The 26881-nt window shown below is 43.1% G+C and overlaps 1 long non-coding RNA gene across 1 annotated transcript in view; it reads left to right on the top strand.

Moving 5' to 3' along the window:
- The window catches only part of LOC138581926 (uncharacterized), a 189479-nt gene that overhangs the window by 77941 nt on the left and 84657 nt on the right, over positions 1–26881 (top strand). The window contains exons 2-3 of the long non-coding RNA XR_011304878.1: positions 5438–5556; positions 17731–17887. This is a non-coding gene — a long non-coding RNA (uncharacterized lncRNA). The remainder of the gene's footprint in view (positions 1–5437; positions 5557–17730; positions 17888–26881) is intronic.

Below are 26881 nucleotides of genomic sequence, written 5' to 3'. Positions count from 1 at the left end.
AATGGGAATGGGTTCCCTGAACGGGGAAATACCGGGTCCTGCAAGGTTGGAATGGCCCGGTAATTCTCCATTCAGGGAACCCAGACCCGGTATGCGGTAAGGGGGTAGCCATGGTGCTAATAGCACCCGGTATGCGGTAAGGGAGTAGCCATGGTGCTAATAGCACCATGGCTACTAGCACCATGGCTACCTCCAACCTTGTAATGAGGCCCAATGTCTCACAGCGCTTTTCTAAATATTTAAAAATTGTGGAAATTGAGCCTATGGTGAATAGATTATGGTTTTTGGGACTGCTACATACTCTGCCAGATTTGAAAATAATTACATCTGGGGACATTTCATAGCTTGACCAATTGGGTGGTGGTGTCTTTTTTGTCTCCGCGATGGTTGCTGAATATATGGCTAGGCATGCTAAGCAATTGTATGCATTAGGGTTTGAGATCTCTATATTTAGACCGTTTAAGGGGCTTGGTGAAAATAAGGGAGCCCACAGGTGGTTGAGAGGTCTTGATAATTTTGCATCTGGCTTTAGAACAATATTCTATGGCTATTGTACAAAAACTAAGTGTGAGGGTTAGGCTGGAAACCATAGGATTAATGGAGAATGGGTAAGAGTACTTAGAGTGACCTAAAGCATGTCTAAATAGTACTTTTCAAATGTTGTCTATGAATGCACAAGTCCATAATTCATTTTTGGTAAAACAGTTGGGGAAGCAGGAATTATTTAACTCAAGCCTCTTCCTTATCCAAGAAACATGGCTTACGACCCCCTTTTATATGGACGGCTATGTAACTTAGTTTTGGATGTCCGTTCGTGTTGTTTCAAGACTATTTGGGCCTCATTACGAGGTAGGTGGTAAGGGATTATTGGCACCGGTAAGGACACTGATGCCGGTAATCCCTTACCACCCTATTCGGAGGTCCCTTAGCGGGTCCCTTCCTTAACGCCTGTTTTTACCAGGCGTTATGGAAGGGACCCGTTAAGGGATTTCAGAGCTAATAACGGTACCGCAAATTGCGGTACCGTTATTAGCTCCATCCCCATTCCCATTGAGCCCTATGGGGGCTCGAATGGGAATGGGGAATGGTTTCCGGAATGGGGACTTACCGGGTCCTCCAAGGTTGGAATGACCCAGTAAGTCCCTATTTCGGGAACCTCGGAATGCGGTACGGGGGTAGCCATGGTGCTAATAGGACCAAGGCTACCTCCTACCTCGTAATGAGGCCCTATGTATTGGGGCTAGAAACCACTGTGATAATGGTTGGTTTTCCATATAGTATAGGAGATACCCTTGTGGCAACACTCTATGACCCCCCCCTGGGTGGAAGCTAACAAGGGAACTCATAAAGGCTGTCTGTGATACGATGCACACATGGGCCAATTGCAATAATAATTGTGGCATCATTTTGGCTGGGGATTTTAACACAGATTGTTCCCCCTCTCTTACCCCGGGCAAGGTAGGTGTGCATCTAACCATGGTAGAAAATGGTTGGACAAAATGGCCGAATTCAATCTTGTGCCCATGCCTACTAAGACTATAAATAAAGAATATACACAGTCCAATAGCAGTGTTTTTTCCTAGATCGATTTTGATTTTGTTAATCAAGTGATATTAAATCTTGCACCTGACCTACAGACTAAAGAGGTGCCAATAAGTGACCATGTAATGTTGAAGTTGATCTGTGAAGTAATGTTGCCCCCACCACATCAAAATCTGACCTCAAAGGTAAACTTGCAGGGAAATCGATTTTGTTGGTCGTATCGGAACATTAGGAACGTGAATACGGCCATTAAAAATCAGGGGTCTGACAGGGAAGATATACTAAGAAGTTGTGATTGGGATCTTACTGATATGATTGCTTCAAACATGAGTTTGGATAACGCATATGGGGTGGTTGGTGGTCAGGGCCCTAAAACTTGGGCCCCATATGATATGGGGATTGCAAAGCAGAAACGACTAAGGAATGAAGAGATGTGTGATCTTAAGAAATGTAAGTGGCTGACACAGGTGGAGTAAAGATCTAGATTGGGTAAAATCAAACTGACCTATACAAATTGGATGTGTGAATACAGATATACTGAATCCATTGTCCAATGGAAATACAACAATAGGTGGCACCAAAACATTTTGGCATATGATTAGGACTATTCGAGCTGGTACGGGGGCTATAGAAGTATGCCCCATAGTGGAAGAGGCCTGATATGTACATATTAAAAAATATTACTGGGATGAAAATGAGACCATGGATCGAAACACCGTTTCCTCTATGGAAGGTTCTGCAGTCTGGTATTGTGTGAAAAAGGCTGGTACATTGAAAGTTATCCACACTTGTTCTTCAAAGATGGAAATGATTATTCTGAGAAGACTGCACACACATGTGCAAGAATCCCTGAGAGTATTATATTTCTAATCCAAACTTGTATTATGCATTTACAAAGTTTAAATGACCTGCACATAGCAAATACTTTCACAACCCCACACGTGTACAGGGGAGCCAAATAGAATGTATGTTTGTTTATAAGTGCTACTTGTTCTGATACTGGAGAAAATCAAGTGTTTTCGAATTTGTTTTATATCAGTACATGTATACGCTGACCAAAATGTGGCAATGTTTTCATTGAAGTAAATGGTTTTGTCTAGGTACAAGCAAGGATAGAAGGAGTGTATTTAAAATGCCGAGCATCTATTAGAGTATATATATATATATATAGAGAGTTGGAAACTAATGCTCACATGGGAATCAGTTGTGAGATTAAAGTAGGCCGGGACCATTCTCATTGTTAATTAGTTTTTTGTGCTTGCATAACATGGTAATGATCTGCTTGGTGTAAAACTTTGTTTAAAACTTGAGTCATGAATATAAATACATTTTGAGTTTTGCACAGAATGCGGGGTGTGTCTGTATATTAGGGGGCATGAAATCCGTCATTCCGCCCCAGCTGAACCTATAAATAAACCTCTGAATAAACATTTCTACATTACTTTCTCCCTTCCCACCCCTTACTTATGCCATCCTCAAGTCACCCCTAAACAGGTTAAATCACTTAACTCACTGGCACTCTTTGCCATTATGTACTGGATAATGGCGGAGTACACTGTTTGTGGCTCTGACATCACTATGCGCACAACTTCATTGTATCAGCATCACCACCTTCTTAGTTAGTGGTGACCTGTGGCTCTCACTGTTGCCTCTAGAGTTAAAAGCAACTTCCAGTATGAGACAGTAGTTGGTCTCCCTTTGCACAGCCCACAGCACTGGTACAGTGGAGGCCACGTTCAAATGGCAACCACCCCTTTGGAGGAGTTATGCCACAGCACAGGTGCAGTGGAGGAAGCATGCAAATGAGAGCCACTCCTTTGGAGGAGTCACAGATTCCTATGGCCAAGGAGGATGCTGAAAAACGGCCCTCAGTCAACATGCTTTTCTTCTGGTGCTCCAATGGAGAGTTGATCACATACGGCATTGCATAGCTGGGAAACACTTTTCCTGATTGACCTTGCAGATTCCTGTAGCTTTTGTAATCCAGTTCTGATTTAATTTGATCTAAAATAAATTGGGCCTGATTAACAAAATAATGTTTCAATGGGATTGCGCATTAGTATAACACTTTTGTAAAGGCCCCTAATGTCTGCACTAAAAGGTCTTGGGGCAACTTTGCTCTGTTGACGTTCGACTATGTGCACGCTCCATAAAGTACAAGCCTTTTCTAAATGTCAGGAAAGAATGGATCCCACTCTATTTCCACAGCGAAGAAATATATAATGTACGGCAGAGGAGTGTAAACACATGGGAACTTATTGTGGGTTGTTTATGGAGAAACTGTGAAATGGTGTAAGGCCTAAATATGTCTAGGCTGATAAAGAGTCAATGCATAGTTGTAAAGTGTTTTGAAAACACGTTTAAATTCCAGTCGGAGTATAGCGGCAATAGAATGTCTGTCTGGACATAGCCTGAGTTTATCCTGCAGATATACAAATGGGTAGACAGAACCACGCACTTCAGGTAAATGCAAGACGAATTGAAACCAAAACTGTTACCAAGATGGCACAGGTACAACAGGTGCAGCTACTGAAAAGGGGTAATTAGGAATGGCAAGTCACGACCAATATAAGAAAATCTATACACACTGAGCAAAAGGTGAAAGTGGCAGCCACACATTACTTCACCCTAATTTTTCTATGTTTACCTGAGTGATAAGAGAAGGAGAGGACTGAGGACATGTCAGAGAGTTCCAAAATTGAATTCCCAATATTTAGCTTGAACCATTTTCTGTATCTGGCTTGTCGCATATTTGTTACACAAATTAATGTATATGAATTATCATAAAACGAGCCGACATTCAGTACACATAGACACATTCCTGTACCCCTTTCAATAACTCTGCAAAGCACTTCTATATATAGTTTAAAAGCGAAAGTAGGGGGAGTATGGGGGGATGCAAACATCTTAAGGCAGCCAAATTGTAAACTCCAACGTTTTAAATAGACTGCATTTCAAAATTCAGATTTTCTGTCAAATAACCAGTTCTATTGCACCACACTTCAAAATGCACCTGTTAGGATTTAGTTGCAGTGGTCAAGGAGAGCCATGCAAATAAGAATAGAGATGACTTCACATATGAATGAGGACCATAGGCCAACGAGATGATCCACCCTTCATCTGTGTACCACTCCTTCCATTCCATAGCGCACAAGTGTTTGCTAGCTAGGTTTGCACTGTCTTACTCACCTATATACATGCAGGTAGCAGTGAGGAAACGTGTGCATGGCTGATTTACAGCACTTGATTCACGTTGCTTCGTTGATAATGTACGTATGGCGTCATTTGACAGCCATAGTTACCGAATTTACTATATAGATACATCTTGTGGTTACATTTTCATTCACAGTACTCTACTCATAAACCCTGCAGGGAAGAACATGATGGGAAATCGCAACTGCATAATAAGGCACTTTGCCGAATCAATGCTGTAACATGGAATACAATTACCTGTCCGCTAACATGATTTAAATTGGAGTTTATTGATTTTTCTTAGTGTCAGGTTTCCTTGTGATAACAAGATTGGCTCATTTATTTCCCGAAGGAAACTATTTATACAAATATAACAAACGCCTTAATGAAATATGTTGATGTTACATAACTCCAAAAATCAATTAACGAATAGCGTACATGAGTTCAGTTCTTGGCAACATCTATTTACAAAGATGGTTAAAGATGTAATGTGATCTCAAGAAAATCGAAAACACAATTGCTGTGAGAAGGTTGTACTTCATTTTGCAGGGGATTAATGGTGTCATTATACAACAGTGAATAAGATATTAACTTGTCCATTTTCTTTATCCTGTTTGGCAAAATATATAACTGGTGGCATACTGAGATATATGCAACAAGGAGACCCGCCCCACATTAACAAATACACCTGCTTCTTTCACAGTATGCAGATGTCCACGCCGATGCTAAAGGCCCACCAGAGGATCAGTGCTGCCATTGACTGTGTTCGTCCTCGTGAAGGCCCTCAGAATTGGATGTTGGGGTGCAAGGTGTACATGCACAGTAGGTGTCATTTTGATGAATTTGATTCTGCCTCGTAGGAGTACGAGGATGAGCAGGGGTAAAAAGGCTCACCGAGCACTCACACTTCTACAAACCAAAACACAATGCAATAACAAAGGTAACAACATATGGACAATGAAGAGGTATATTCCCTTCGGCTTTTGTGGTAACATTGTCCAAGCAAAGGCTGTACTCTCAAGATGGGTGTGAAGGTGAACCAGTAGTGACCCAAACAACACAGTATCACAGTCCAAAATAAAGGGAATATCCAATCAATATGCTATAAAAAATATAAACACTTTAATAAAACACACTGGGCCTCATTACGACCCTGGCGGTGACGGTATGAATGGTGCCGGTAAGGCATCGGCACAGTTCATACCCTTTTGCCGAATTGCGAGTTATGCTCGCGGATGCCTGACAGCCCGCCAGGTGTTACCTCGCAGGCTGTGGGCCACCCGCAAGCATAACTTGTAATTGCGCCGGGACCGTTATCAAAGGTGCCAGCACATCCATGCTCCCCACCCCCATTCTGCCCTATGGGGGTTGAAAGCAGGAGCATTTGTGACCTAACCAGTCTCAGTGCCAACAGTACCTTGTCGGGGGGAAATTCTGCCGGGGTCGGTCGGGCCGTCCGTTGACCTCCGGGCAGGGAGGCCCCAACTCCTCCCATATATCCCAAAAGAGATAGAGTATGAGACACACGCAAGAAGCAAGGTGACTCTGCTGTTTATTAGACAAAACGACTGGGATGGGTCAAGGATCGTACGCGTCCGTCCTGACACACACACAATCGTGGGGCTCGCAGGCCCTTTTTACCTTAGTATGATGCGCTACTTGCGTCACCTTAGAAAGTTTAGCAAAAAACCTATTTCCACTCTGGATTGGTTACTCGAGTGGTAGGGTTAGTATAGCATACATATAGAGAACGGTGTTAGTGGTTGAGGGTTAGTCAGGTGATATACTTGGGCTGTCCCTTCAATTTGATACATGAAAATTGTTACATGAAGGCCTCTGAGGATTGGTCAATGTTAATGGCGTCAGTGATAAGAGCCCCATGTTCTGATTGGTCCGCTCGCGAGCCTCCCAGTCTGGGACTATCGCTGTTCCCAGCTCGCGGTGCACCTGTCATTTGCAACAATGTTTTACTATGGGTAGGTGTAAACAATGTGAGGATTTATTCATATGTTGGGAGGTCGACTACTCCCACTGCTGCAGATGTCCAATGAGTCTTTTAATTGTATCTGCCTGTGTCTTGAAACGTGGGATTCAGGCGTCTCCTTCCTCCTGGGCTTGGCATCCTGTCAGGTTTGGCTTTGTCACGTGAGGTGGGACCGTGTTTGAGGCAAAATTCAGCACAATTAATATTGTTTTTCCCACTGTGTACCTGGTTTATCTTGCAGCTGCGCCCTTGGCGTCGGCTTGCGGCGTGCGAGATTGCAACATCGTGCACTTGGCTGTGTGCTTTCGCCGGGCTCATTCTGCAGGGTCAGCAACCGAGCTCTTGCTCATTCAATGTTCATGGAGCTTTTGCTTGCGGCCTACTTGGGCCTGGTGCATAGGTGGAACCGTTTGATGCAGAGCGCTTTAGGTTACGGTATCATATTGCTCTATCCTCAGTATCGTGTCTCCGTTATATTCTTCATTATGGTACATGGTTCTTAGAAGAAGCGTGAGCAAGCCTTTTTAGATAAGTTCATTATGCGTCTTGCGTTTCTGCATTTTGAGAGCCTATGTGGAAAATAATAAAGATGCACTTCCGTGGGTATGTCTGTCGCCTACGTCATAGCACTGAGTATGTTCTTCGTGTGGATTGGTGTGGGAGTGTCCGGTGTGCATGTTTGCACAGGTGTGCTGACCGTTGGCTAGGTCGTCATGGCATCTCTAACGACGTGTAGGTTTAGTCGAGTTGATCCATGCCGCAGGTGTCGGCATGGGCAGGGCGGGCTGCTGGGCAGGTAGGTGGGCACATCCGTATGTTCCTGTACCAGAGTATTTGGTCGTCTGGTAGATAGGCAAACTCCTCTCGTGGCGGGTGTCTAGGCCGTAATCCTCTAGGCCAAGCGCGAGAGGGGAAGGGCGGGAGCCTGTTCTTCCATTCTCCCACTTCAACCTGTTTTCAGTTCTTGGTGAGCTGACCCATCAAACCTGGTTTTGAACATTGATGCATGGTAATCACGCTCAGTCTGGCATGTTTAATCGGGGAGGCCCTAGTAGCAAGTAGGTGTAGATTAAGGTTGAAGCCAGGTGCTCTATGCAGTGGTGTCCAATGATGAAGGCTGTGGGAACCCATAAACGTATCTCATAGAGTCAGGCTTTGGCCGCATTAAGTGGTTGACGAGTGAAACTCTGGTGGTTTTAGTACGCAAGCTAAGGTCATGAAGTGGGGATCAAGTGTGTGTCGATGTGCAATAAATGAAGCAGCAGTTCGCGGGGTAGCTGGGCCGAGCCCTGGTTGTAACCCATGGTTACAGTCGGTGAGTGACCCTCTAGAGATTTGGATCTGGTTCTGGTGTTAAGCAGATGCTTCAGGCCTTGCAGGTGATGTGCTTTGCTAAGACACAATACAGAGTCAAGCTGGTTTAGATGCAGTGCAATAGTTTGGCTGTTGGGGGATAACAGACACCCGCACCAGCGCCTTCCCTCTATTTCAGGATGCAGAGTACACAGAGCGACCGGTTTGGTGCGAGAGAACAGGAAGCCTCAGCTGGCTGGCCATCTGGTTACTGCGAGGCTTTTGCAAAGGAGTTGAGGACAGGATACTCTAGTTCAAGGCCTGCTCTTCTGGCACAGAAAATCTGTGCACTATGGTCCTGGTGCACAGCACTGGTCATTCCTGTTGTTCCCTGGGCATGTTTAGGGGACAGATCTTTCTTCTGTCTTGGATGGCTCCTTCTTCTCCTCTGGTGGGGAGGGGCTTTGGACAGAACAACTGGTCTGAAGGAACTCCAGCTGAGAATGTTCAGAACGTATCTTCAGCCTTAAAGAATCCTTGAGGAACTGAGGTAATTCTTCTGAAGGGGTGCAAGACTACTTCTTTTAAAAGCACAAGTTCTCATGTGATTGGTCTAAAGCTAGTCTTCCTACGGAACCAATCCCTGGTCCTGGCTGGAGTGAACTTTGCCCTGCCAATTTTGCACCCAAAGTGCTTTGCTCCAGAAGAATTGAAGGAGGCAGCAAAGAGAAAGAGAGTCAGTGAGAAACAATGTGCTGGAAAGCTTCTTTCAGTGCCCAAAGCATCCTGCCTATCTTGTTCCCGGCCCCTTCCTTCCTACTGACTACAAAGACCTTTGGCTATACAGCACACTGGTGTGAGGCTACTCCTCCTGAATGGCTGTGATCTTTAATAGCTGGGACCAGGACAGCTGTCTGATCTGCGGCTGTCTCTGATGAAGGGGGTTATCTGCCCACCAAAAGTGAATCAAATAGAGGCTTGGTTCTCTCAGTTTCTGTCCTGTCGTACGGCAGTATAGGGCCATCTGACCCAAACAAACATTCCCTTCCACAGCAGAGCTGAGAACTCTGCAATATCAATTGGGATGTGGCAGCCATGATCATAAGTATTGTCATGCACTTTGCCTAAACTAAGCCATACTTTATTCTTAAGATTACCCTGCCACCAATACAGGAGGCATATTTCAAACTTTACGGTTGCTGCGACAGATGAGTGGACATCTTGTGTCCTTTGAAACAGCTATGCGCCATGAGCAGAGCAAGTGCTCTGGATCAGGCTACTTATGCAGCAGGGCACAAGTGCACTATGCTTTAGGCATGGAGTTAGACAAAGGGAGATCTGATTAGAAGATTACCCTTTTGGATAAAGAACCAACCGCAACATTTAATGCACTAAAAATAAAAAAAACAGGGCTTTGCACCCTTGCCACATAGCAATTTCTCACACTCATGCTGTCATTCTGCACACAATCAGATGATTTGTATTATAACAATGAGAAAAACTTGACTACAACAATCCTCAATGGGCCTTGTGATGCCAATTTAGACATACATACAAAAATGGTAGCAGGCGCCCCTCTCTCGAAAGAACAAGGCATGATAACCTGTTCAGTGGTTATTAACCACATTGAGAGTTCGCAGCCATTGCTTTTTGCTCACTGTACCTTCACAGATGGGAAATATCCATTTGCATATCAGTCTTTGTCCCGCCCACAAGGGCAGTCCAGCACCGAAATGCTATGGCAATTCCTCTCTGAACAAGAGTACCATCAGCAACCCCATACACGTGTTTCAGCCTTGTTGGGCATCATCAGTGAGGTGAAGCTGAGCCTCTCTAAGCACAGTGAGCAGGGAGTCCACGTCTGGTTGCCCCCAGGTAACCTAGGGTGACCAACCCCAAGTTCCTTTCATAAATACAAAAAAGGTAGCAGGCGCCCCTCTCTCGAAAGAACAAGGCATGATAACCTGTTCAGTGGTTATTAACCACATTGAGAGTTCGCAGCCATTGCTTTTTGCTCACTGTACCTTCACAGATGGGAAATATCCATTTGCATATCAGTCTTTGTCCCGCCCACAAGGGCAGTCCAGCACCGAAATGCTATGGCAATTCCTCTCTGAACAAGAGTACCATCAGCAACCCCATACATGTGTTTCAGCCTTGTTGGGCATCATCAGTGAGGTGAAGCTGAGCCTCTCTAAGCACAGTGAGCAGGGAGTCCACGTCTGGTTGCCCCCAGGTAACCTAGGGTGACCAACCCCAAGTTCCTTTCATAAATACAAAAAAGGTAGCAGGCGCCCCCCTCTCGAAAGAACAAGGCATGATAACCTGTTCAGTGGTTATTAACCACATTGAGAGTTCGCAGCCATTGCTTTTTGCTCACTGTACCTTCACAGATGGGAAATATCCATTTGCATATCAGTCTTTGTCCCGCCCACAAGGGCAGTCCAGCACCGAAATGCTATGGCAATTCCTCTCTGAACAAGAGTACCATCAGCAACCCCATACACGTGTTTCAGCCTTGTTGGGCATCATCAGTGAGGTGAAGCTGAGCCTCTCTAAGCACAGTGAGCAGGGAGTCCACGTCGGGTTGCCCCCAGGTAACCTAGGGTGACCAACCCCAAGTTCCTTTCATAAATACAAAAAAGGTAGCAGGCGCCCCTCTCTCGAAAGAACAAGGCATGATAACCTGTTCAGTGGTTATTAACCACATTGAGAGTTCGCAGCCATTGCTTTTTGCTCACTGTACCTTCACAGATGGGAAATATCCATTTGCATATCAGTCTTTGTCCCGCCCACAAGGGCAGTCCAGCACCGAAATGCTATGGCAATTCCTCTCTGAACAAGAGTACCATCAACAACCCCATACACGTGTTTCAGCCTTGTTGGGCATCATCAGTGAGGTGAAGCTGAGCCTCTCTAAGCACAGTGAGCAGGGAGTCCACGTCTGGTTGCCCCCAGGTAACCTAGGGTGACCAACCCCAAGTTCCTTTCATAAATACAAAAAAGGTAGCAGGCGCCCCTCTCTCGAAAGAACAAGGCATGATAACCTGTTCAGTGGTTATTAACCACATTGAGAGTTCGCAGCCATTGCTTTTTGCTCACTGTACCTTCACAGATGGGAAATATCCATTTGCATATCAGTCTTTGTCCCGCCCACAAGGGCAGTCCAGCACCGAAATGCTATGGCAATTCCTCTCTGAACAAGAGTACCATCAGCAACCCCATACACGTGTTTCAGCCTTGTTGGGCATCATCAGTGAGGTGAAGCTGAGCCTCTCTAAGCACAGTGAGCAGGGAGTCCACGTCTGGTTGCCCCCAGGTAACCTAGGGTGACCAACCCCAAGTTCCTTTCATAAATACAAAAAAAGGTAGCAGGCGCCCCTCTCTCGAAAGAACAAGGCATGATAACCTGTTCAGTGGTTATTAACCACATTGAGAGTTCGCAGCCATTGCTTTTTGCTCACTGTACCTTCACAGATGGGAAATATCCATTTGCATATCAGTCTTTGTCCCGCCCACAAGGGCAGTCCAGCACCGAAATGCTATGGCAATTCCTCTCTGAACAAGAGTACCATCAGCAACCCCATACACGTGTTTCAGCCTTGTTGGGCATCATCAGTGAGGTGAAGCTGAGCCTCTCTAAGCACAGTGAGCAGGGAGTCCACGTCTGGTTGCCCCCAGGTAACCTAGGGTGACCAACCCCAAGTTCCTTTCATAAATACAAAAAAGGTAGCAGGCGCCCCTCTCTCGAAAGAACAAGGCATGATAACCTGTTCAGTGGTTATTAACCACATTGAACCACTGAACAGGTTATCATGTCTGTTCTTGCGAGAGAGGGGCGCCCGCTACCTTTGAAAAACTATTTGTTAAGGAACCTGGGATTGGTAACCCTAGGTCTCCTGGGGGCAACCAGACGTGGTCTCCCTCTCACTGTGCTTAGAGAGGCATCAGCTTCACCTCACTGATGATCCCCAACAAGGGTGAAACACGTGTATGGGGTTGCTGGTGGTACTCTCGTTCAGATTGGAGTTGCCATTGTATTTCGGTGCTGGACTGCCCCTGGGCAGGACAAAGACTGATATGCAAATGGATATTTCCCATCTGTGAAAGGCACAGTGAGTAAAAGCAGTGGCTGCGAACTCTCAAGTGGTTAATAACCACTGAACAGGTTATCATGTCTGTTCTTGCGAGAGAGGGGCGCCCGCTACCTTTGAAAAACTATTTGTTAAGGAACCTGGGATTGGTAACCCTAGGTCTCCTGGGGGCAACCAGACGTGGTCTCCCTCTCACTGTGCTTAGAGAGGCATCAGCTTCACCTCACTGATGATCCCCAACAAGGGTGAAACACGTGTATGGGGTTGCTGGTGGTACTCTCGTTCAGATTGGAGTTGCCATTGTATTTCGGTGCTGGACTGCCCCTGGGCAGGACAAAGACTGATATGCAAATGGATATTTCCCATCTGTGAAAGGCACAGTGAGTAAAAGCAGTGGCTGCGAACTCTCAAGTGGTTAATAACCACTGAACAGGTTATCATGTCTGTTCTTGCGAGAGAGGGGCGCCCGCTACCTTTGAAAAACTATTTGTTAAGGAACCTGGGATTGGTAACCCTAGGTCTCCTGGGGGCAACCAGACGTGGTCTCCCTCTCACTGTGCTTAGAGAGGCATCAGCTTCACCTCACTGATGATCCCCAACAAGGGTGAAACACGTGTATGGGGTTGCTGGTGGTACTCTCGTTCAGATTGGAGTTGCCATTGTATTTCGGTGCTGGACTGCCCCTGGGCAGGACAAAGACTGATATGCAAATGGATATTTCCCATCTGTGAAAGGCACAGTGAGTAAAAGCAGTGGCTGCGAACTCTCAAGTGGTTAATAACCACTGAACAGGTTATCATGTCTGTTCTTGCGAGAGAGGGGCGCCCGCTACCTTTGAAAAACAATTTAGACATACTGTTTGGTTCCTGCTTCACCGGAAGTGTCTGAGTATGCACACCACCTCCCGACTTTGAAGCCAATTTGTTGTGCAGTATGGGAGGGTCTCTGCATTTTTTGTGGACAGCGAATGTCCGTACGATGAGCACTCAGTATGTCACCTTGGGTCTGACAACACGTGTGCAAACTTTGGTAATGCAAATGTATTGGCATGGTGGGAAACGTGTGTAAAAATAAGGAAACCTTTGTTAATGAGGCCTGACGCTGAACCTTTGGAGCATGGTGTCCTGTTCACTGATGCTTAGTCCACATTGTTTACAGCTAACAGCTTCATAACTCTTTGGGAGTAATTTATCATGGAACTTAAGTTTCCATAGCTGAGACGGATACTTTCTGATTTTTCCCATAGGATTTTTTCATTTTCTCTGGATCTGACTGGTTCTGTGTCAGCTGCAGAAAGTCAACTGTGATTTTTCTTTTTTTTAATTTGATTTTATTGATTGATTTACAATTTTTACAAAAAGAGAAGAGGAAACGATTCTTTCTTGTCCCCTTTTTGAATTCATATTTTCTGTCCTTCTGTGTGGTCTTCTGCTTATTTAGTAGCCATGCTTGGTAGTCTTCTTTTTCCAAAATGACTACTTTCTGAGACGATTTTGTATCCTTGTTTGTTGTCTTGGATTTTCATAAGGCTAATCTGCCTGTTGAGGGAAAATTAATCGGAACAAAGATACCAAAGCTATCACAAGTGAAACTAGAAATTTCCACACGCATCCATTACTGCGCCACAAGAAATATTGACCAGTTTAGTTTGATTTTTTTATATAAAGCATTGTTTCGTATGCTTTTTTATTTTTGGTTGTAGCCCATGTTGATGACACGTGTTTCGGCACTCATTTGCCTTTCTCAAATCTGGGCAATAACTTTCAATAACTTTCTATACAGAAATAATAATATCCACATTCATCAAGAAAAAACAATTTACATGATTATTTAAAAGAAAAATAAAAAAAACAAAAATTAATAATATTCAATGACATTATTTTGAAACATATCATAATGCAAAGCAAAAATACCACATACCATAGTATTGTCCAGTTGCAGGGTTGATACATAAGTAATAGTTTAGCATTCTGAAGGAGATCTAAGGAGAGAAAAACAAGGGGGTATGGGGGAGGAGGGTAATAAAAATGAAAGGAAAAAGAAATAATAAATAGCACGAGAGGAGAGAAAAACAACAAAATATAACAGTGGAGTTAGTGCTATTTGTCTTCTAAGGTTCCATTCGTCTATTAGGTGCAAGTGTTAGTTAAAATGGAGCTTACCAATCGTTGCTGTTCATGATCTCACTAATAATGTGTGTAGAGCATAGGGAGTCCCGTCAGACTCATGGACGATGTACGTCCTAGTCGGATAAAGAAAGATAGTATTGGGAATAGATTAGTTCCCTCATCTTGGCGTTCACAACCTTGCTTTTTTCTATAGATAGAAATTTGAAACTAGGCGATAGATGCATTTGCTTTGTTTTATGATTCTATATAAAATAGAATGCAACATTGAATTTAATCTAGTCTTTTCATTTCATTTTACTATATATTCTACATGCCTAATGCATCTTGTAGGAAAAATAGGGGCCTGCTATGGCCGCCTCCTTCTTTCACACATAAACCCTTGTGCTCCCTAACAGCGGTTCATTTCATAATTAACTTGTCATTCAAGAAACAGTGCGCCCGTTCTGACCGTCTCGTCTTTTTTTGCGGATCCAATCCGGATAGGAAATGGCAATGGGTGGTCTCATGCTCTCTTAGGGCTTACCTGCAAAGTCACAGTACCGGCATCAAGCGTCGTGTCCTACTAGGCATCCGCCTCATTCGAAATGGGGAGTATGTATTCTGTTGCTAAGGCAATCCTGTTTGTCCTACTTCGCTTTCCATATTCTTCCTGCCGTCCGCCATACTTTGGGATACTTTGATTTTACAGATCTGTATCGTGTTGTTTTCACAGTTCCATTCTCATTTTCTAATGCATTTATATGGACACATTATTTCCTATTTCGGTTTGAACATGCATTTAGAAAACGGGTGCTCTTGTTTTTGCACGTGTGGAAATAAATCATATTTTGGTTTTTATATAGCAATGTCACGTATGTCTAATTCTCACAAAGCATCATGGAAACTGTAGTTCCTAGTGTATTCAAGAAATATTTGGGGCAATCTATTAGCTATGTATGTGTTGTTTTTGGATATTGCGGTTTGAACATGTGTTTGAAAGACAGGTACTCCTGTTCTCACTTATGTGGAAATAAAACATATCTTTTGTTTTAATATATAGCGATGTCATGTGTGTCTGATTCTCGCAAAGCCTTATGGGAGCTGTGGTTCCTATTGTGTTCAAGAAATATTTAAGTCAATCAATTGGCTATATATGTGTTGGTTTTACATTTGGTTGCCAAATATAAGTTCAAAGTTACCATTTTTCTTCCGAACATTCCTGATGTCATGGAAATCTAAAAAAAAATCTAAAAAATTATCAGATTTCATGCGAGGAGTAGATACATAAAATAATTACCTATATATAGACACAATAATGACACATGGTTCAATAGTTACATTAGTTGTGAGGATACATAAAATATATCAAATGCATGTCAAAAGATCATATATAGTCATATTGCGGAATAGGTCCATTTTGGTGCACACAATTTTTTCTTACAAAAAACTGGACATCTCATTGTCTTTGTTTAAACCTGTTTCAATACATCTAAAATACTTGATTAATTTTGCTTCTTCTTGTCTCAATCTGAGTTCTTGATTTCCACCTCCGCATCCCAAGGACACCTTTCTTAGAACAATGAATTTAATGTCTTGTTTGCAATCCATCTGATGATGTCTCTGCCAGTGTTCCGCCAATGGTAGATTTTTTTCTTGACTTCCAATCACTGCCAAATGCTCACGAATTCTCATGCGCATTTCTCGACTTGTGCTTCCTATGTAAATTTTGCTGCAAGTGCATATAATTGCATAGATCACGTACTTTGTACAGCAGTTAATCTGCTCACGTATTTTCATTTTGATGCCATCTTTGTTCTCAAAATGGTCAGTCATGGAAACTGCATGCCTACTCATGGTGCATGTTCCACATTTTCTGAACCCTAATTTGAGTTGTAACCAGTTCTCTTTTGTTTCCTCCTTATCGTCAGGTAATAGTGATGGGCTAAGGCTCAGTTTTAATGTTCTCGCCCGTCGATACACTATCGAAGGGTAATCTTGTATTTGTGGTCCAATATGTGGGTCCAATTTAACAGGCCCCAGTGTCTTCTGAGGATTTTTTTCATCAACTGGTTATTAGTACAGAAGGTGGTAATAAATTGTACCTCCTTGCCTTGAACTGGTTTGTTACGTTGTGTGAGTGTTTGAAGTCTTGTCATTCGTTGCGCTTTTTTGTAAGCAGTTTTGATGCTTGTTCTCGGATAGCCCCTAGTTTTGAATCTAGTAGACAGGATTTCACATTCCTTCTCAAAGTCTGCTTGTTCACAGCAGATCCTTCTAGCTCTAATATATTCGCCCTTGGGAATGTTACAAATAACAGGTGCATAATGACAGCTGGTGGCATGTAATGTAGAATTTACCTCTGTGCTCTTGCAAAATGTTTGAGTCTGCAGACTGTTGCCTGATACATAGATTGTTAAGTCTAAAAAGTTAATTTCAGTATTACTATGTTCTCCTGTAAACTCAATACCCTGTTATTTAAGGGTAATAGTCGCGGAGGTCTAAGAGTGCGGTTAGAAAAAGCTCCCCAAGTTTATATACTGTCACAAGTAAAGTTTTGTCAACATTCATCAGTCTTGTCCACCAGTCTTCCTCATCGTATGCACGAAATTTTAAGAAGTGGTGGGCCAGGGGATTTTCTTTTCCTTGGTCAGACCTGGGCAGTACAATAGTAAGTGTTTCAAGGTTTCATCTTGATCTGTTACTTTACAGTAGTGGCACTTGTTTTGGTTGGACTTTCCCCTAATTGCATTAATCACGTTGGTAGGGAGGAGGTGCAAGTGCGTTCTCAAGAAACAGTCTCGATATACTCTACTTGGGAACTTTGTCAGGTAGCCTGAGAGCTGGTTTAACTTTCTGCTGTTCATTGGTAGACTGGTGGTTAGCACAGTCGAGAGTGTGGATCCTATCACTTTCGCTTCATTTCTTTTTTATCCTTGTGGGATTAGACCTTAGGCCTCCTTCTGTACAGCCAATTTCTTCTAGTTTGCTTGCCCCACCCGACAATTCCTCGTTAATGATGTTGAATATTTTCGGGGGAGTCAGTCAGTGGGACGATTTTTTTTTAACAGCACCAGGCTGTTCCATTCAACTATGGCTTGCAACAAAAGGAGGCTCAGTTTCCCGGCATATGAGTGTTATTGGAGTTGTTTTTGGCAGGCCTAATACTCGCCTCCAAAATAAGCCCTCAAGCATGGGCCAGATTTTCAGTGGTATTTCTGGCATGGCTTCTGCTCAATAGGTCAGTGAGGGGACTCATTTTGCTTTTTAGCAGTTCAGAGAGAAGCGGCCAAATCTCCTGTCCATAGCCTTTGCCTGGCTAGCCAAGATTTTGACTTTCTCAAGAAGTGAGGCTTGCATCGCGGTCTCCACGGAACTATTGTTGAGTGTCAAACCAAGATATTTTAATTGCTTCACTCACTCAATCAGTGAATGTTCTAGGAACCATTGCAGTTTCTCGTTTTGGTTCACAGATTTTTTTGAAGCACATGACTTTTGTTTTTTCTTTGTTTATCTCCAGATTGTTGCCATTGATGTACATCTGGAGACTGTCTTGTTGATGCTGGAGACCCCCTGCAGTTTGACCTATGAAGATCAAGTCATCAGCAGATAAGAGATGAGTCAACCGAACACCCCCTATAGGGGAAAGATCTAATCGATGGCTCGAAGTGCTATAGGTATGCCAGGTAAAAGTTGAACAGTGATGGTGCGAGGGGGCAACCCTGCTTGACATCTCTTGATGTGGCAATTTCTGATGACAATGTGCCAACACGATTGAGGCACACTCTCATGAAGGTGTTCGTGTGGAGGACTATTAAAGGTTCGAAAATGTCCACTGGGAAACTATGCTCCATCAGCTTTCCCCACATAATTTCTCGGATGACTTGTTCGAAAGCTTGTACCAGGTTAACAAAAGGCCACAAAGCTCCTGGGTCTTCCTTCCCCCTGTGATGTATTTCCTGTCAGCTTATAGACCTTATCCAGTAGTTTTCCAGGATTCTGCCACAGACTAAAGAAATGTGTGCTTACTGTTTTAATGCTTTCTGTGGTTGCCTCTACATGCAGTAACTTGGTTTCTCTGCAGAAACCCATGTTTTGATGGAGAAAATCCAAATGACATACATAGAATTAACCTGTCATTGTTAATATATTGCTTGAAAACTTCAGATGAAGGATTTGGCCTTCCTTGTGAATGTGGGCCTGCAGTCGTTGAGGCAGGATTCCTACAGGTAAGGGCAGCAGGAGGGGTATGTCAGGGTCAGGATTGACTGATGAAAGGACCAGTGAGGTAGCTAGCCTTACTGGAATCTCTCATAGATTCTGCCCTCGACCATGAGTGGAGTACGCGTCAACTGCGTTTGTTTGTATTTGTATTTGTTTATTATTTATATCGCGCACCGAACCCTGAGGTAACTGGGTGCTGGAAAACTTAGGAGGAACATACATGGAGAAAAGCAAAAACAAAGTAGCAGTTAGGAGGACCAAGGTTACAAGTAGGTCTGGAATCACGAATCATATATAAAATAACATAAGGACAAATGCATCAGGCAATCATAAAGTGGAAGTTCATTGGGGACCTCATTAGAGAGGCTTGTTGCTCAACCAGTTTTTTATTCAGATTTGAATGTCAGGAAGGAGGGTTCTTGTCTGTAGGAAAGGGGTATGGAATTTCAGCGTTTGGCTGCTTGGACTGGAAAGCTGGCTCCACCCGCAGTTTTTAGGTTAAACCTAGGTATTGCAAGGCAATGAGATAGGGCAAATCGGGTGCTGCGAGAAGATTGGTGCTTATAGATTTGTCTGGCAAATATTTGGGGGCTGTGTTCGCGAGGCACTTGTGCGTGATTACCAAGGTGCAGAGAGTGATTCTGTCGCAAACTGACAGCCAGTTTCATTGCGTCTAAGAGTTGAGATGTCGCAGGATCTGGGTAGATTAAGTGCCTCTCTCAATGGGCCTCATTAGGACCCTGGCGGTAAGGGGTTTGCGCCAGCGTTAGCTGCGCCGACCCCTTACCGCCAACTACGAGTTCCCATAGCGCCATGGTCATTTTTCCGCCCGCTTTTTGCGGGCGTAAAAATCCATGGCGCTATGGGACCTTGGTGTTAATTACGCCACCGTAATTTACGGTGGCGTAATTAACTCCTTCCCCACTCCCATTATACCCTATGGGGCCGAAATGGGAATGGGGAAGGGTAAATGGGTCAATGGGGACTTACCGCCCCGCCGACCTCGGAATGGGGCGGTAAGTCCACCATCCGCCATGGCGTAAACGGACTTTACGCCATGGCCGGAAAGTCCGTCGATGGCGGAAAAAATCCGCCAGGGTCGTAATGAGGGCCAATGAGTTATTTTGACGGACCTGAAGCCTGTTTAGGTTAAATTTAGAGGAGCCTAAATAGAGTGTGTTGCAATAGTACATTTTTGACAATGCTAATGCTCTGGCAAGTGTTAGGCAACTGCTGGTAGACAAATAGGATTTCCACCTTTAGATTAGCTTATTGGTGTAGGCTGTAGAGGCAGCCACAGAGCTGACTTGTTTCTTGAGGGACAGTGTTGAGTCAATATAGACTCCCAGTGTTTTTATTTCCTTGGAGATTTTGATTGCGTTACCGTCAATGTCGAAGGATGTAAACCTATGGTCAAGCTTGTTCAAAAGTGCCTGAGTGCTGAAAATCAGGAGCTCGGCTTATCATTGTTAAGGCATAAACTGTTGGTAGCCACTCAGGCTTGTATTTCTAGGTAGATATCGTTCAGTATTTTCTTGATCATAGCAACCAGTAAGGTGGATGAGGACTTGGGTGTCATATGCGGAGTTAGTGTAGATGACACCCAAGTTGTCCAGGTGATCAAACAGGAGCTTCGTGAATATGTTATTTAGCGTGGATGACACGCACAAACCTGGAGGGACTCCACAAAGGGTCGGGCTCGGGTCTGCTGAGGCTGATGGAGAAAAAATTCTGGTAGTCCAATTGGGGAGAAAGGAGTTGACCCAATCAGATGCATTGGCGGAGAAGGCTGCAAATGTGGTGAGGTGCCCAGTTAGGATTTGGTGGTCGACAAGGTCGAAGGCCGCTGACAAGTCTAGGAGCAGGAGGATCACTAGCTTGCCTTTGTCCTTCGCCTCGTCCATTTGGATCATCAAGTCTAGGAGAGCTGTTTCCGTTCCATGTCTCGGCCTGAAGCCACATTGTCTGAGGCCTAAAAAGTTATTTTCCTCTAAGTGCTTCTGAATTTGCAGATAGGCAACTTGGTTCAGAATGTTTAAAATGAAGGGGACGGTAGTAATGGGCCTGTAGTTTGTTGGCAAGTTTGGATGTAGGTTTTTATTTTTTTAAAAGAGGCATAAACCAGGCTTCCTTGAGATTGTTGGGGACTTGATTGGACTTTAAGGATGAGTTTATCAATGTGGAGATGAAAGGGGCCAAGACTTCAGCTCCTTCGTTAATGATGGAGGCTGGACAGATTTCACCTTGATAATGGGAAGGTTTCAGACTTTTAATGATGTCTTCCACTTCCTTCAGTGTTACTTGGGAGAATGCGAAAGGTATGCATTGTGGCACACTTTTCTCTAGCGCAGGTTTAGGGCGATGGCAGCTTGAGAGGCAGGTCTTTTTAGATTCAATTTTACTTTGTAAAAAGGTGATTTTGTCAGCTAGTGGTTGCTGGATTTTTGTGCACTATGCCACATCCTTAGTGCAGTCCTGGGAAGGAGCTGGGAATTCGAGCTCCTTTAGAATACTAAAGAGCTCTTTAGTGCTTGATTTGGTGTTGTGGATTTTGGAGTTATAAGCTTCTTTTTTAGTCGATAGAATAGTCGCTTTGATTGGTGGATAGGTATGCATCCTGCAAATGCCATAATCCTCCCCTTTCCACACTCTAAAACATCTGGGCATACCTGGCAACATTTGAGCAAAAACGACTTCTCTGGCTTGGCCAACTGGGAAAGAAAGTTGCAAAAATCTTAACTGTTGTTTCACCCTTCAACATATGACTCTCTCTTCACTTTTCTGAAGAGTAACAATTATGTGGAACTATATAGGGCAACCAAATTGCTATTTTAGTTCAGATGCTTCAGATACACTTTATTATAGTCAAAACGGTATTAATATTATTATAATTATGACTACAATATATATTATTATTATTATTATTATTATTATTATTATTATTATTATTATTATTATTATTATTATTATCAGTATCATTATGGGTGTCATTGCAGTTGCTAGTATTGTTACTTTTTATGAATTTAATTCTTAAAGCCAGTGGCAAAGAAGTCGATAGTTTTAACAAAGGGTGAATCATTGTTGACGACTTCTGTGACTAAAGGTTCACTTTGTGAATTTCCATTTCCCTCCTAGCCACTCTGAGCACACAAGGGCACTAAACGCATGCATAATTATTCATCTGTGAGAATAGATTTAGTTAAGGCAGCTTCCGGGAAATGAGTGGTGTGAACTAATTCTCCAGCAGCGTTCACGCAGCTCAATAATAGAGTCTTGAATAAAAGGAATTCTCCGCAGGAGACCCTACTCGCCTTCTACCATATTGCTCAGAAGCATTCAATGATTAGAAGTACCCTTGAGGCATTTCATGTGTGTTCTATTGTAAACCAATATCATGTATCATAGAGAAAGAACATCAGCCATGGAATGGCAAAGCACCGCTGGAAGGAAATCTGCAGTACATTCTGTCCCAGAGAGGAAAGCGAAAGGGGCTGCCAATACTAAAACAGGAAAAACAAAGCTAGACTCCAGGAAAACAAAGCACAAGGAGAAAACAAATATCTAGTACCAATGATAGCTACTTGTCTTCTGTATTTTCCTCACTGCATGTGCCAAGTAAGCGGGAAAATAATGTTTATCATTATGTAATACATAAGTAACTATTCTGCCACATGTCAATATTGTTTGATGTTTTCTTCCTGAGTAGAAGGGGTGGTATAGAAGTGCAATAATATTAGTATATTGTAGAGAAAGTTCACCCCTTTTGGTGACAATGCATAGATGCAATATCTAGTATAGTTAGCAACCGGCTCGAATTTTGTGTTCTGGAAATGGGTCCGGCGGATTAGAAAAGCTGCGTGACACATTGCGCACAGGGCAATATTGAATTTGTTTTCATGAACATAAAAAGAGGGCTGAGTAATTGAGTTTGTGTAAATATTAGATGCACACGTCTGTGTACAAAGGACAGTCACGGTGATATTAGTGTGCTATTGACATATACAGGACTTGTAGATGGATTAACACGTTGCAAATGCAATGGTCGTTTCTAGTGAAAGCAGAATGCAGATTTATGAGAACTGTCTGGCATTGTCTATATTGTGTGGATGAGGAAGGTGTGGAAGTGTCTAGCAATGCAGGACGGCCGAGAACAGTCAGTGATGCCTCTGTGCGACCGTTACTTTGAGGAGAAGACATATAGATATGACAAGGCAGTCTGAGAAAACTGGTCTGTGAAAATACCTCTGCATCACACCACCTATGGCGCCAGATCCGTGCAGTTATTTTGAGGTGCTACTTTCAATAATCTAGTGGCAGTGGGTTTAAGTGTATCCCTCAGAACATGTTCACACAAATCTTAAAATAAAAGTTATTTTTGTTACTTTGGAACATATCTTAAAAGTCAGAGTATTGAGAAGGCTCTATAAGACACTTTTGTCGATAGGGATGAGCAAAAAGTGTATACATGCATGTTTCATGTCCTTCTGATGGAGAATTCAATCCCCCCAGGGGATTTTGCAAATATTGCACCTGTAGCGGATAACAGCAGGGGATTCTGGGGGGTCACTAAGTTACCATGGCAGTGATAAGTACTTGTGGCCACCATGCATCATCATGGTGGCCAATATTACGTAGTATGTATGTAGAATATATTTATGGAGCGTCACATAATTTGGGGAGTTTCATTGCCTCACCACACTTAAGCGCCATATCAATTGTCAATTGATAACTTTATCAGGTTCTTGACTAACTGCTTTTCATGCATATATCACTACTGTAATTACTGGTCTCTACTCCCGGCCCCCACTATTGCCTTTACAAAATCTATAGAGGAGAAAAAGAGCACAGTATCTCAATCTGAGTGTAACATTTTAGGGTGTTATGCTCCTATTTTAGTTCCTCTTGTCTCATCTTCTCTTTTTACTCCTGTCTGATGATCCCTTTTTCGCCTGTTCCCTAGGCCTTCCACAAAACTGAATTCAATTGTGGGTATATTAGAAAGTTCAGATCCATGGATTGCACTTTTGTTTACTCTGTGGACATCATATCACTCCCATAAACCTCTGTCCCAAACCTGAGGTCTGCCCCCTCCCTCTGCTCTGCTAAGATTCACAGAGGTTTAACCAAATGGATCTGGCAAGTGCTATGAGGAAGTGTTTGACCTTTTTTCGTTTTAATGGGGGAATGTGTCCCTTGGCTAGGCACAGCTTTAAGTCAGCTGTGATGAACAGAAATGGTGCTTTGTAAATTGCTGCATTTGCTTTCCACATGAGGCCTGCACCAATATCGTGCATTCATAATATACATATGGCTCCTTCACCAGGCCATCAGTGTCCAACTTTACATTACAATGTATCTTTGAATTATTCTGGCAATCGTCAAACTGCTGAATGCTCTCCTTTTCAGAAAAGGAGAATGAGTTCTCCTTTTCAGTTAATTCTTTTGGCAAAGCTTTACTCTAGTGTATCAGTCATGTGATTAAAAACAAACATGTACCTTCTGGCCATGGGCTTTGGTCTGCCAGCCAACAGTTAGTGTTCCATATTTCTGCACCTTAAGTTCATTCTGTTAAGAAAAAAAAAACATGCACCCTCTGGCCCTGTCCCTGGGCTTTGGTGTGCTACCCAAGAGTTAGTGTTCAATATTGCTGCACCTTTGGCCCTAACTTAGCCTGATGCAGTTGATCTATATCCTGGGGCTGAAAATACCCCACAAACCCTCATTTCCCTGCCCTTCTTCTCACGTGGGAACTAATCAGTCTAAAGGTCTTTCTTTCGATGGAAAGCCACCCGTTCTCTATTTTTCCTTTGGGATTGGATTCTCTGGTTTCCATCCATCTTCTCTGAGTTCCAGGGGTATGCTTCCTGGACTTCCATTACTTTTCTTTCCTTTCCAGGTTTCCGAGGTCCTCTCGGGACTCCTCTTCATCCGGGCCAAGGCTGGAAGGAATTTGAATTGTTTTTCTAACGAGAAGAGTAAAAAGACATACACATTTCATTATTACAATTCCTTTATTTGATTATAAAAATCTTTATGTACATAGCACAATACATGATTATAATAACATCAAGATATTATAATGGTTGACACAATCTCTATAAACTCACCTGGAAAAAAGAGCAATACAATGCAGTGTTTGTTAAATAGACAAATGTAACATAACTTTAGCGGAATCTTAAACCTGTATCACAGCTATTAATCATCATTTTAGCCAAGCCCTGTGAATGTACTTGGCTACGAAAAACACAATATTCATCTCAGAGGTGTTTATACAAAATGTGATGGCCACTGATAAAGTGCAAATATTATATAATAAAAAGATAGGTTTGAGATACATGACTCTTAAGGACTCTTAAGGACTTCAGCCCATCACAAATAAACATGAAATGTGTGATATATTCTCTACCAGCACCACACAGTAGGCAGTTTGCCCCTATAGGGTGCTTCCAGTGGCTAGTATAAGCACAAACATTTATGCTACCAATTCTGTATTCAACATAAATCGCCCGTGCATAGATTGGTTTAAGTCTATCCAAGTATGATTCATAACTGAATTATGCTTTTGAAGACAAAGGGCCTCATTATAACTTGTGCGGAATGGGTTTAACGGCGCTGGGAATGGTGCTGGCGCTGTTAAACCCATTCCGCACAATTACGAGGTCCCCTTGTGGGACTCGCTCTGGACGGGTTCCTTGAAGTAGGAAATAGCGGGACATCCATACTCGAAATGGCCCGGTATTTCGCCATTCAGGGAACCCGGACACGATTTTGGAGGCAGCCATGCCCATATTAACAGCGTGGCTACCTCCAAAGTCGTAATGAGGCCCAAAGAGTCCATACCATGGGATAAATCAAGACATGAATTTTCCATCTTTCTTGACCTAAGCTCGGCCCCTGCTTTTTTTTTGCCCTGGGAAGGCTATCTATTGAGACGATGTTCAGGGGGATCCAATAGAATGTAAGATTAATTGCTCTTAACAGATGTTTTACATGTAAAAACCACTTTAAATTCCTCCCCACTTCCATGTTCAGTAACGCAGTCACAATGTTTGCCAAGGACCGGATTATCTACCTAAATAAAAACCAGATCATGATGCAATTTCTTTGCCAATTGTGTACATATAACATTTCATCCACTCAGGAGATGCCGGGCGCTCTGCTGGAGTATCCAAATACCTTTGAGGTTTTTAACACTCACTTTTAGAAATTCCTCAAATGTCTGCCCCATACAAGGCAGCCACCTTCAGCTTGTGATCTGTAAATGTCAAGTACAGGATGTATTGTGCAGCCCCCAAGGTCAAAACACAATTTGTTCAGGCGTCACAACGATACCAAGAACAATATTAGATTTGAGTAACTGTGAAGACCACCCAGAGTCGCTGGAAAAGCAGATACCCAAATAATCATACCATGTGACTTGCTCTCCTTTGAGGCTTCCCACTACAAAATGCCAAGGGTTAGGTATTATTTTATTTGGGGAAAATATCATGGATTTTTCTTTTCTCCCAACATTTAGTTCCAAACCTTAATCAGCACACTTCTTAGCAAAACATGCCTGCTATCCTCTAAAACCTGATGGTGTAGTGGATAGGAGGACTGCATCATCAGCAAACAGTAATGCTGGGAAAGTGTCTTTCCTCAATCATGAGCCGTTTTGCTTGGTTAGTTCACCTGTAACTGTGTTAATAAAGATACAAAACAACAGGGGGGCTAATGCATATCCTTGCCGTACTCCTCTGTCAACCAGGAAGGGTGCTGTTACATCTCCCGCCAAGTTCCAATGCATTGTTGCTGAGTTATTTGAATACAATAGCCACATTGGCATTAGTGGTAACTCAGGGATATTCTTTAGTGACAATACATTCCATAAAAAGACTCTGTAGAACACTATTAAAGGTTGTCTTCAAAGAAGACAGCCTGCAAGTGGTTCGGTGCATGGAGCAGTGTGAATAGGGTGAACACACAATGAATGAAATTGAGAGTGTGTTTTTGTATGTGGATTGTGGTGATTTTTACAGGCCAGTTTTACCAACTTTTTTAAGGATATGAGGATAAGGAAAAAAGAATACGGGAGCCCACCCCTGAGTAAGGGAGGGGGACAAGGGTGGTGCCACATGCACCAGTGGGAGAGAAAATAAAATATAAGGAGAAATATAGGAACTCTGTATAATTAAAGAGCTCAGGAGAAGTAGTAGTTGTTATTTTAGCTTGTTATTTTAGTTTGTTTTGTTGGTTTATTTTCTTACGTCTAAGGAGGAGGCCCAAGAGGGGTGTGTGTGACGTGTGAGCACAGCAGGAGAGCATGTCAGGAGTGTATGAACAAGCTCTAGTGGGGAACATGGGACGGGGGAAGTAAACTGATGATTTTTTCTGTGAATTAATTGACAGCATTGACAAGTACTAAAGACAAGACTGAGTCGCATATGTTTGAACTGTTTTAGACAAAT

This window comes from Ambystoma mexicanum, chromosome 3q (genome assembly GCF_040938575.1).
Source record: "Ambystoma mexicanum isolate Mex_15411 chromosome 3q, UKY_AmexF1_1, whole genome shotgun sequence".
In the NCBI taxonomy this organism is placed as follows: domain Eukaryota; kingdom Metazoa; phylum Chordata; class Amphibia; order Caudata; family Ambystomatidae; genus Ambystoma; species Ambystoma mexicanum.
The sequence above is the reverse complement of the archived record's forward strand: the minus strand, read 5'-3'. Positions and strand labels throughout refer to the sequence as shown.